General features: G+C 36.3%; 1 protein-coding gene across 1 annotated transcript in view; it reads left to right on the top strand.

The window, feature by feature from the left end:
* GPR88 (G protein-coupled receptor 88) overlaps positions 1-5,965 on the top strand; it is a 28,668-nt gene extending 22,703 nt beyond the window's left edge. The window contains exon 2 of the mRNA XM_080407140.1: positions 931-5,965. The gene's annotated coding sequence lies outside the window, so the exon portion shown is untranslated. The remainder of the gene's footprint in view (positions 1-930) is intronic.
* Positions 5,966-12,100: the final 6,135 nt, after the last annotated feature.

Below are 12,100 nucleotides of genomic sequence, written 5' to 3'. Positions count from 1 at the left end.
CTATTATTTCTGCCATTGTGTAATGTAGGCTATTGTGCATGGGACATCTAGCTGGTGACGATTTGTACCACAGCTAGCTGAAGCAGAAGGTTTTAAAATGACCAGGGCTTTTCCTCACGGCATAGGCCCATCCCATGTTTGAAAATGGAGATGGTAATAGTATGTTCTGAAAGTTTTGAGACCTCTAGAACATAAACTTCTGTATGTTTGTAGTAAGTGAACCTTTTTAAGTTTACAAGTAATATAAAGTACCCTGGTCTTAAACAAGCTCAATTGCACTCATTTTTTTCCATTCTAACTCCCTACTACAAGTGTTATGTCACACAAAATCCCCGGGTGTCAGGAATTACTGTTGAATCTAAATTCGGTATGAGGTCTGTCTTTCCATAGTCTGAATGTTTCTCTTTGGCTGATGAGCTCTCCAGATAGATTCTTCATGGTCAGCTTTAAGACTTTCTTGTAGGAGCCCAGAGGAGCCCGTGCTGTGGAGGAGCTCACAGCAGACACTGCTAGCTGCTTGGCACCAGGTGCCTGGGTTCTCCACAAGTGCTGGACGTTAACCTGTGAGTCATTCCTCACCCAGGCTTCACTGATCTCAGATTTATCATTGTGTTTTATAAGATGGACTGTCACAGAGCAAGTTCTTTTTCAGGCACGTTTCTAAAAAGGAAATGTTTTCCTGGTGTAACTGAAGGAGTCTGCATGTGTCCCGCTCCAGGGACTAAAATCTGAGTCTCGGCTCGAGGGTGTTATTTCCCTTGAGTTCTCTGGAATTTAGGTGCACTTAGTACAGACAAAACCCACGAACTTCTGGCAAGAGAAACTGCCATGAGGATCAGGGTCTTGTTTGGTGTTATTTCCTTGTAGTGGATGTGCGTGTAGGAGATGGGACAAATGGGCATCACATCCCATGTAAAAACTGTCTAGAAGCTGGATATAGCCTAAAGATGTTTTTTCACTTGCTCGGTTATGATGCCTTCTCTTTTTCATTTGTGATCTCAAAGCATTTCCTTATAACCCTGAGGATATTACAGTAATTCTCATTAGTAACAGGATTTAAAAACTTTCGTTTCCCTTGCAGCTTATTCAGAGGATAGTGGAAGTACTGAATTTAACACATGTGTTTTTATTGTACCTATGCCCACACAGTTGATGCAGATTACCAAAACATGGAAGATGACTGCCACTGATTAAACTACTCTTTTTTTTTTTTTTTTTTTTTTTCCACCCACTTGTCTGGAGCACATCAACTCCATTAAGTTTGAGTGCTTAATTTGAGCACCTGAGTTTTCAGTTATAAGCATTGCTTACTACTATAATTAGGCAAAAGATATTTCTCACTAACTTTAATTGTGGCTAAATAAGACAAAGTTCAGGTACAAAGAATCTCCTTTGTCCTCCAACTCCCCATTCCCCAGTCAGTCTATCCTCTGCAGTAGAAGAACTGTAGGTTTTCTAGGAAAAAAGTATGTGAGCACATAAGTAAACTTTCTCTTCTTTCCCATTTCAAAGCTTGTGGATTTGCAACCTTAATAGCATTTTTAAACATAATATCTCACTGCAGAAATTCCATCATACCATGGCATACTGACAGAGACCATGGGAATCTCTTAAACTTGCAGCTCCACCAGATCAGCTGTGCTGTTGAGCTGTGATGTATGTACATTTAGGATTATTCTGAGTACATGCAAGCCAGAACTGAAACATGTTTATTTGCTCTGAAGGGATGGAACGTGCATGGTCTGGTCACATACAACAGTTAGATAATGCCTCCAATTGGAAATAGCTGAACTTGTTGGTCAAAACATTTTAAAAATGTGTTAAAATTTGAAGAATTTTTAGTTGTTTTAAGGGACATTTTAAAACAAGTGATGTGAGAAACTATATTTGTTGGGGTGCAGGATATTAAAAGTTATATCATAAAAGTACCATATATACCATGAAATCCACTGAGGACTTTGCTATGACCAGTTTATTTTATATGGAAGTTGCTGAAATACTGGTGGTATGTTTTAAACTCTTAATACGGTTGAATAAGTGAGAACCTGAAAATGTATTTTCTACTGTATATATATGTGCGTAGGCATTCATAAGCATAGGGAAGGATCATGCCTCAAAGCTTAACAGATTGAAAAAATTTATGAAAGATCAAAGGTGATGTTGAAAATTTTCAGATTGTACATAGGAAATGATTCTATAGTGATTTTTAAGGATGTTGGTAGTATGGAAATTTACACAATTCAGTGGGTGTTGTGAGGGGTGCAGAAATTTTCAAAACAGTCGTAATTGCCAGACAATATCTCAAAGCCAGAAAGCCTTTATAGGAAAAATACAGTCATTCCCATCAACCTGCTTTAACTCATGTACTGTGAAGACTGTGAGTGAGGTCTGGTGAGGCTTTGTATGTCCAGATCAAAAAAATTTTTTTGAGGTGGGGGTCATAAAAATCTGAGAATCAGATCAGTGTGCAGTAAAGTAGCGCAGGTCTAATCAGATTTCTTGCTGTAGCAGCCTGTACTTTGAAAACTATAGCTTGAGATGTCAGCAAAAAAAAGTATCCACTAATCAAACTGAAAGATTCTAGATAAATTCTTTTAAGCAGTGTTCATACTTTACCAGGACAAATTTCTGAGATCATTAAAAAGAATCTTAAGAGGTTAGACACAACTTTGGAAGGGCAGTACTTCTTAAGTGTCTACTCTCCAGGTTTCTTAAAAGCCTGACTCATTCTTGTTTTGTCAAAGAGAGAAAATGGACTAAAACAGGAAATATGCTTTGAAAAGGACCCTGAGATGGATTTTGTTACATCAAATTATGTAAATACAGAATTTGACTATGTAATTTTTTTTTGTTTCTACATATAGCTATTGATGTGGGAGTTCCTAAGAAGGTGTTTTGATCAACAGTCATCTTCACTGGAACAAGTTTGGAAGTACAGAGCACTTCCATTTTATTAACAGTATTTGATCCATGACTAATTGCTTTTATCCTGTGAAGCTGTGTTTCTGTAAATGTATCTTTATGGTTTTAGTAAGTGTTTTAAAAGTCTAAAGCTAACCCCATAGCTAAATGAACAAACTCATCAAGAACTAGGAAATTAGTTTAGTTCAATGGTTCAATTTTTTTCTCTCTGTGTGTATTTTAAAGGCTTCTGATTATTACTGTAGCACCTCAGAAATATGAGATACCCCACAGTGAAGATGAGAAGTCGGGTCCTTAAATGAAGTAAATTCACATCAGGTTCTGATCTGGCATGTATGCAGTGGTCACATTGCACAGAATTCACAGCTGTATGAAAGCTTAATTTCAGTGATTGAGGAGATTTATAAGCAGGGCATAGTGGCTGTAATGAGATGAACTGCATTAAGGTGAATCTTCTAGTATTTAGGATCTGTAGCTGAGATTGTAAAAAACAAGAAGCTGTTTTAGGGTGAGGACTCCTGAAGCACTTACTGTTCTTTAACCTAATGGTGTGAAATGCCTATGTGGGCATTTGAGGTTCTTTACTTTTCTTCTCTTTGCTTCCTCAATATTGTTAAGCTTTTGCTGATGTTATCAACTAACTGCCTTTTACCATCTTTCACATAGACACCAAAATGAAACAAAACCTTGGAAATCACCTTTAGTGAAATATTTGGGAAAACTGTGTTTATAGCAGAGGGAAGAATTTTGTCATGCTCCCATCACAGCTGATTCTCAGTATATCCAGTACAAATCAAGACTGACTTAAGAAAGAAATTAAAAAATGATAGGTCCTAAAAGCTGTACTGAAAACCAAGATTTTAGTTAATCTGTGTCTGGGAACTGGCTGTGTGTTGGCTTGGTGTGTATCCATATCCAGTAAAAAAGTAGTGCAAAACCAACCTAATCGCAAAAGTATCGTTAAAGCAGGTTGACTTGCCCCTAAATGTAACAGTCTTCTCTCCTAACAAAAAAATTCTTAGAAACTGCTCCATTCCACATGCCATGGCATATATGACATTCCAGTATGACATATACTGGAAGCTATATGGTCTTGCAGTATACATAAATGTTACCATAGGTTTTGTTAAAATATGTCCTATCTGTTACCATGTGCTTTATATTTTACCAAAACCATTTTTCCTGCTTGTATTTCATGTGGAACAGATCATCCTGAATTGTCTGTAGAGCTCATCCAGGGGCATGGTACAAGCCACAGTGCATGTGCTTACAGCTGCCCCAGATACTGCCCTCCACAACAGAGGAAACAATTATTCTTAGCTATTGTTGCTCCAGCTGTGTTAGTCCTGGAAGATTTTCATTCAGTTAGGGACACACAGCAGGACTGATTAGAGTAATATTGTTTGTGAATTAAGAGAACAGACTGTGGCAGCCCAGTGTTACATAATGGTAGTTAGCTTCCAACTGTCCTAAGAATATTTTTCCTTGTGAAAGATACTTTAAGTCATATTTAGTTGGGTTTTATTGTTTCAAATAAAGCCCCTACCTCGCTCTGCTCCCCAAAAGGTTGCATATAAAAAAAATGTAGAGGGAAACTTCTAGTGACCTATTGCATTGTTTTAACATTACTTTTCCTAGCAATGGCTGCTTGTCTTGGCAGTCATTCATAATTTTGAAGTCCTTCCAAGGGAAGAAAAGGCTCCATCCTCTTTGAATCAGTCCAAAAGAATCAAAATTCTATGACTAGTGCTAATCCTTGCCAATAACTTTCTTTTGCAGAAAAAAGTTATTGCAGATAAAGAATTTACAATGCTAGTTTAGTGGCAAGATTTACGGGGCCCACACAAAGAAAATCTCATTAATGTTCGTATGGCCAGATCACTCTGGTCACATATTTCTCTCTAGAGAAGCAAATAATAAAAAATTAGTATCTCTCAATTGCCTTAATTTTTTTCCAAATGAGTATTATCTCTATTATTAGTAATAATAATAACTGATACTTTAGTACGTAACAATGCTGGATATACATTTATAAAAATAGAACTAGAATGTCAACTCAAATCTCTAATAACATGAGAAGGAATAGAATGTAGTAAACAGGAGGAAAAAAAAAAGTCTGTCAGCATATTGAAAGCAATTGTGTACCTGTGTTGGAGAGATGACTTCTGTGTTCTGCTGGTGAACACACATGACAATTATGTCAAAGTCATAACAAGATACGGCTGAATTATTATTTTTTTCATGCTTTACAACCATTTTTTAAAGAAAACTAAAATTGAGGTTGTTTGCTTGTATATAGACTTGATGTGCCCTGTAGAGAATACAGTACTTCTGAAGATTTACATAATTCAACATATAGATGCGTTGGTTTGACATCTGAGTTGTCTAGAAGTATTCCCACAGAACTTGGAATGTCACGTTATCTTCTCTCCCTTTAATACTTTAGTTATGTCTTTAAATTTCCTGTGTAACCATTCACAGTATTTTATATCCCAGCTTGAATAGCAGCACAGGTTTCCTCTGAGCCTGTTTAACAAAGTCAAATAGCAGTTTCCATCAGAAACAGTTGTTCTTGGCCTCCACTTGTACACATTCAAACAACTTGGTGATAATGGCATTCACCAGCAAAACCAGAAAAATGTTTATAAATTAATTTAAATTTCAATAAATCTGAGATAATTTCAAATATAAATTCCTTGCCTTATGGAGAATATTCCTTTTTTAAAAAAAACTTTTTTTTTCTTCTGTCTTTCTATAACTTATTTTGAGTAAAGATCAAATATTAAACTCACAGCCTAATACAGGCGTTTCCAATGTTTTAAATATCACAGAATAGATTAAATGAGGAAGATTACTTTTTCTTATCCGAAGAATAGCAAGCACTGTGCTTTGATAAGTGAGAAATCCTCTCATTTCCAGTCAAATGTTTTGCATTTCCTTGAATTAAGTAGGTTTTGATTTCAGATAATGATACTGCCTGATTATGTGATACTTTTTAGTTGGGAAAGGAAGTTTCTTGCTGCTTTCAGAAATAAAATGCTGGAATTTTTATATGCTCCAGTGTTTTTATATGCAAATTTATATGCTCCAGTGTTTACCACTCCTTGTATGTATTGTTCATTCTACACAGGTTTTGACTTTTTTTAATTTTGTGGGTTTTCACTGTTGAAGGAGTAATATTTGCAGCAAAGTAAGCCAAGCTAAAGAAGGAAGTCATACCTCACGTAAGGGGACATAATATTCTGTGCAAGAAAGGAAATTTTTTAAAGCACTGCATGATGAACTTGGCCTGGTTTATGCAGTCTTCATCTTCCGCTGAAGCACCCGCTGTTGACTATTGCTGTAAGTTAGATAGTGGACCAGCAGTAAATGCTGCTGATGTGGCAAATGATCTGTTCCTCTGGCAGATTTTTCCAGAGTACACTATAGTCTTGCACTTCTGGCCTGAGAACGATGGATCTCTCTGTCCAGGTGGCCAACTTTGTCAGGATAATAAATCGATGTTCTTTCTTCTCTGTCCTGGAGGAAGTGTGGAGGAGGGAAGATGGTCTTCCTTCCAAAGGATATTTGCCTTTGCCATAGTGATAGAAAAAGCTGATGAATAAATCAACCAGAAAAACAAAACAGAAGGGTCAGAAAACTTATGGCAAAGGAAAAAACAATGAGAATATTGTATATGTCAGGACTCTGGTTGCCATTTCATAAACAAACTTCTTCCTATTTTTGTATATTTTACTTGGATATCCTGTTGCTTTCTTTATCCCCTGTGTGACATTGGGATTTTGAAAAGGACTGAAGCCATAGAAAGGTTTACATCTATTGCATATTTTGAGAAGGTAGAGATGCTTCTGCTAAAACTGAGGAATGTTGAAAGAGTGGTAATAGGTGCTACTAAAATGGTAAATGCCAATTTTCTCCCAAGAGGAGAATGGAAAGAAACACATCAGAAAATAAGGTGATTTTAACTACATGCATTAGAGATTTGCTATTTTGTAAGTTTTCTTTGAAACCTCTTTGTATTATGAGGTCAGTTTTGACATGTATTTTCAAGTTGTGTCGGAAAGCCAACTTTCACTCTCTATCTAAAGATGTTTATTCTTTGTGATGAAGTTTGCAAACTTCTGTCCTATGGCAAAGACAGCCTTCTGAACTACAGCCTTGCATTGTGCTTGAGTTGACAGGCTGAGTGGCCTGTCATAGCTGGAAATTGCCTATAAAGTACTTAAGATTTTTGATCCTCATTACTTCAGTCACACAGATCCTTGGCAGCAAAGTAGCTCTTTGTAGTCTTTCAGTCATTCCAGTATTAAGTGGTAGTAAATGTGATGCTTTCAATGTTAATTAATAAGTCATTACATAGCTAAAGGGGACAATGCAAAGTCTCATGGTATCTCTGTCAGATGCCTTGTTTGAGTCCATTGGGTTTTAGATTAGGCCAGGATGAATTCCTAAGTAAGAAGGTGACATGATTAACTTACAGAAAACTTACCTCGAGGCATGTCAAAGGCTACGAGCTTTAGGAATACAGTCAGTAGACTCGTATTTCCAAATCTCTCAGACATTTCTCAACTTTCTTTCCATTTGCTCATAGGATTTTTCTTGTTACTAAATCATGCTCTCAAAAACACAGACTAAATGCATAGAAACCATCTCCTTCTGAGTCCCTGTTTAACTGTATCACTCGCACTTCCCTCATTCTCAGGCTTTTATCTTTCCATCTGCTTTTGGCTGTTGTCAGAGATGGGATTCTGGCTCTATAAGATTCTGATTGATCCATTGAAGGTGTTTATATATTTTGATAAAAATCTAAATTTGATAAACTAAAACCTCAGTGATGTGTCAAAGTCTGGATAATGCCATCTCTGTCTCCTTATAAAAAATACACTGATGAGCATGTTCAAGCAGGATTTGAATTCAGAAATACTGTAAATATGGAAGGACGAGTGAGATCTGGGGAACTAGCTATTCACTGGCCTATTTTCCTTGATTCTTAGAACTTTTCAGAGGAATATTGAATTAACTGGGAAAACCTTTCTCTTACAAAAGTAGACCTTTATGTCAAAAGCTTTGGTGTAGAGTCGCATTTATTTTAATATATGATGGAGGACATCACAAGCAAATAGTTTTAAATTTAAGGGAGAAAGAGCCGCAGCAGAATTAATGGATGAAAAGGGTTTCTTCTGGTGTAAGAAGATAAAAAAATGTAACCTCCAACCCAAAACATGTCATGTGTTTTATAATATGTGAAAATAAGATTATAATAATATTCTCTAGAATATTTTCTTCTATCTGAACTGTATGTGGTAGCACCATTTGTCTTTTCATTTGAACTACATGAGAAGACAAAACATTTTTCCTAAAATGTGTGAGATACTGAAGACTTAAGACTTCATAATGTCTTAATGTTTCCGGAAAAGCTTTTTCCTTAATAGCCATTTCCTGTTTTCCATTTTTTCTCTGTTTTTTGTTCTCTTATCTATTTGCATTATTTACTGTGTTTTGTGGAGCAACTGTAAGTGATTCCTGAGTATAAGCTGGGGTTTGTCAGTAAAGGTTTTAAGTTTTAGAGTAACAAAACCTCAGGATATTTATAGGAATTTGGTTTACTACTCTCAAATAGCCTCTCAGTGTGTGGATCTTGGAAACCTTACAAAGTACATGGTAGTGTGACATTCATGCCTACATTGAATAGTAAATTTCTCAGCTGAGTAGCAAATTTGTCTGAGAAGAGCCTGTGAAATTTCTCTCCATGTAAAGTACTGTTATGTTGGAAGGAATGGTAGTTTTCATTCCTTTTCAAGGTTTTAAAGCTGCCTTGGGCTCTTGGGCACTTACTGTGTATTCATTTGGTGAGCACAAAGCTGCTCCCACTGTTACCAAACACCTCTGTGTGCTGTAAACCCAGATGTGACAGTGCAAGCTATACTTGCTTTCACTCCAGGCTCTTGACATTCCATGTACTTGAGAGAGCTCTCTGAATAATGGAGACGTTTATCTTTTGAGACACAGCGAGCAATTACAGCCAAGATAAAACTGGAAGTTCTGTACCACGTATCAAGTTAGGCTTCCATAGAGTTTCACCTTCAGTGACCTTAGAGAGTAGGTATGAAATTGTTACAATTGGTATAACTTGGTTATTATGAGATCATAAAGAAATTACAGAAGACTTCTTGCTTGTTTTTATGTCCTATTTCTTCTGACTAGATCCTGCCAGGATTTCCAGTTATTCACAATGATTTGCTTTATAGCTATGTGCCAGAAAAGTGCTATTCCAGTCAAGTCCAGTAGATAATTGTGTCTGTCTGTCAAAGCACTGAACTTGGTTGTCTGAGTTTTGGTCATATAAAAAAGGATCAGAAGGATCCATTTTAGTAAATGTTAAATGGCATATTGTACAATACAAGTGCTGATGAAAATAGACAAATATCATACTATGAAATGCATTCATTAAAACATTAAATTTTATAAAGAAGATTAATAAAATTAAAGATCAAGGTAAATTTACACATAATTCAAAAAATGAAACGATTTCACAAAGCATATTATGCAAAATTTTAAACTCATCATTTATTCATCTTTATAATAATATGCAGCTTTAGTCTAAATTAATAGTCTTTTTCAAGTGTACTGACCAATCCTTGTCACTTGTATAAGAACAGTAATGTGATGTCCTAGTAGGCACTACTAAATAGTGCAGATTAATTTAGTATTTACTTTCCCTCTAGATAGTTATGGATTTTTAAACACTCTGCTTACTTTTTAACCTTGTGATAAATTTCTGTTCATTCTTGTAATCATTCTGTACTATAGACTTCACCAGAAAATTTGTCCTCCTTTATGTTAAATGTGAACACCTTCTAGTCATCTTTTAAAATAAATTTTATTTCTTAATTTTCCAATCAATAAATTGCATATAAGCATAAATAAATATAAACATTCCAATTAGTAAACACAATATGCAGGATAAAGGGAAATTACTTTTACTCAATTGTCTGAGATACTAAATTGTTAGTAGAATATATTTGCTATGTACAAACACATTTTCTGAAGCCATAAACTACATCAGGATCCGTATGCTGACCTTAGAGATAGAATAAACATCTCTTCATGCCACAAAATTCAGTGCAGTGGTGGTACAAAATACCTGAAAATGCAAGAAAAGCAAAGTCAGCAGCTGGATCTTGGCACCATAGCAGATGAATCAATGTAATAAAATGTAACAATAAATCATTTAAAGGTTGATACTTTTATGTCAAACACTGTGGGTCAATAATACAGACTTTCTAGAATATTGCTTTTCAGTGTGAGATAACTGTGTTGTATTCATTCAGATAATCTAGGAAACTGAGTGCAAATAATTTGCTCAAAATTTTAATGATTTCACCCTTGGACATGCTCCTGAAAATTCCTGTGCCTTGATCCTGATGGTCTTGCAGATACCAAGCCATCATGGTACTTGGTATCCTGAATACAGAAAGACATCGCAAAGAAAGAGTAATCTCAAGCTCATGAGCCTACCAAAATTTAACTGGATTTGGTCCTTGATCCACAAAAGGATTCAACACCACATGTGCTGCATTTACATGACTTCCTTATCATTAAAAACTCTTAGCTGCACAGAATTTTTTTTTCCCGTTAGGATGTCCCAGCTTCCAAGTGAAAGCCCTAGCAGCAGTGCACTGTTGTCTGACCCAGACAGGAGTGAGAGAACCTCAGCCAGAAAACCATAGAGGTGGAGCATTTGTCTGGAGCTGAGCTGTTGGGGGAGAGGTGCTCATATCTGTTCCTCATGTGTGGAGCTAATTATAGTCAGAAATTAAGACAACAGAGACAAAATTTATCCAATTAAAAGGGTCATTAAACTGTCTGTTCCTTATGAATTGGTACTCACATATAAATCTGTGAAATTTCAGGAAGGATCCTTGGCTCAGAAGCACGGGAATGTTGAAAGTCAGACATTTCTCTAGATAATTCAGCACAGACCTTTGTCCTGCCTGACAGCAATTTCAAACACGCGTCACATTTCTCAAGTTATTTCTCTTATCACTAGAGAGTAACGTGGTTTATGATAGAGGGTGACACAACTGTGAAAGTCATTCTTGCTCAGTTGTCTATATCGGACAACAAGGACTGGGGCTTTGATGCCTAGCCAAGTAGTTGTCTTGAAAGGGAAAATTAATCCCAGCAACTCACATCGTTCTTACTCTTGTTTGTCTAGAAGAACTCAGCTGCCCATGGTTTTTATGACTTAGCTACTCTTACATTAGCATATTCCTTCCATGAAAGTGTTAACAAAGCAAGTACTTAGATGATACTTAACTTTGAGGAGAAAAAATGAAAAAGAAATAGTCAAAGTAACAAAACAGCATGCTGTTGATTTAGGGTAGAGCACATTGAAGAACTAAAGGAAAGGTGCCAGATCCTTAACAGACTTGCAGCTGGCTGTGTCACTCGGTTTATTAGTATATGTACACAAACACACGTATTTTGCTACTGCAAAATGCTTCCTCTTGGATACTTGTCACTTTGGCTTGACAGAAGTAAAAATCAGTTCATTCTTTCTTGTTTCCATTTAGAGGGTTGTTTTCTTTAGAACTTCCAGTCCACCTCCAGAGAGGGAAAAATGACAATATCTACATAAAAGAAACATTTCTTTATGTGTCTTTGGAAAACAGGTTTTTAAATTGAGCAATCCTTGTAATCCTCACCCACATGGAAGATTCAAGAATGATGAGTCTTGAAGCATGCGGTGTTAAGTCATTTAATTCTTTTCTGATACCTGTGTAATATTTGTACCTGTTTGTGAGCCAGTCCGCTGTGGGACTACAAAGATAACATTTATATAATGCAATGCAGCAAAACTAACAGCTATAGAGCTGAACACAGCTCTTCAGATTATGAACCATTGTAAGAGAATAAAGAATATAGTCTGTGATAGACAAGTTGAAGGATAATCAATTATCCTTCAAGTGCAGTTATTAGTAGCCTGTCTAGGAGGATCCAAGTTCTGCATTTGTTCAGGTGGAATGGTCTGTTACAGGCCTTGCTCTCGTCATTCCTCTTTGTCTTTCTGGGTCCATAGGGACATACATGTACCCTGTGACTGAAGAGCAGGAAGGAGGTGAGAAATGACTGATCTCCATTTTCCCATAGTCAAGGATCTACAGGTTTCTTGCAG

This window comes from Falco punctatus (assembly GCF_963210335.1).
Source record: "Falco punctatus genome assembly, chromosome: 11".
NCBI lineage: Eukaryota > Metazoa > Chordata > Aves > Falconiformes > Falconidae > Falco > Falco punctatus.
Note: the sequence above shows the minus strand (reverse complement) of the source record. Positions and strands in the feature narration are given on the sequence as shown.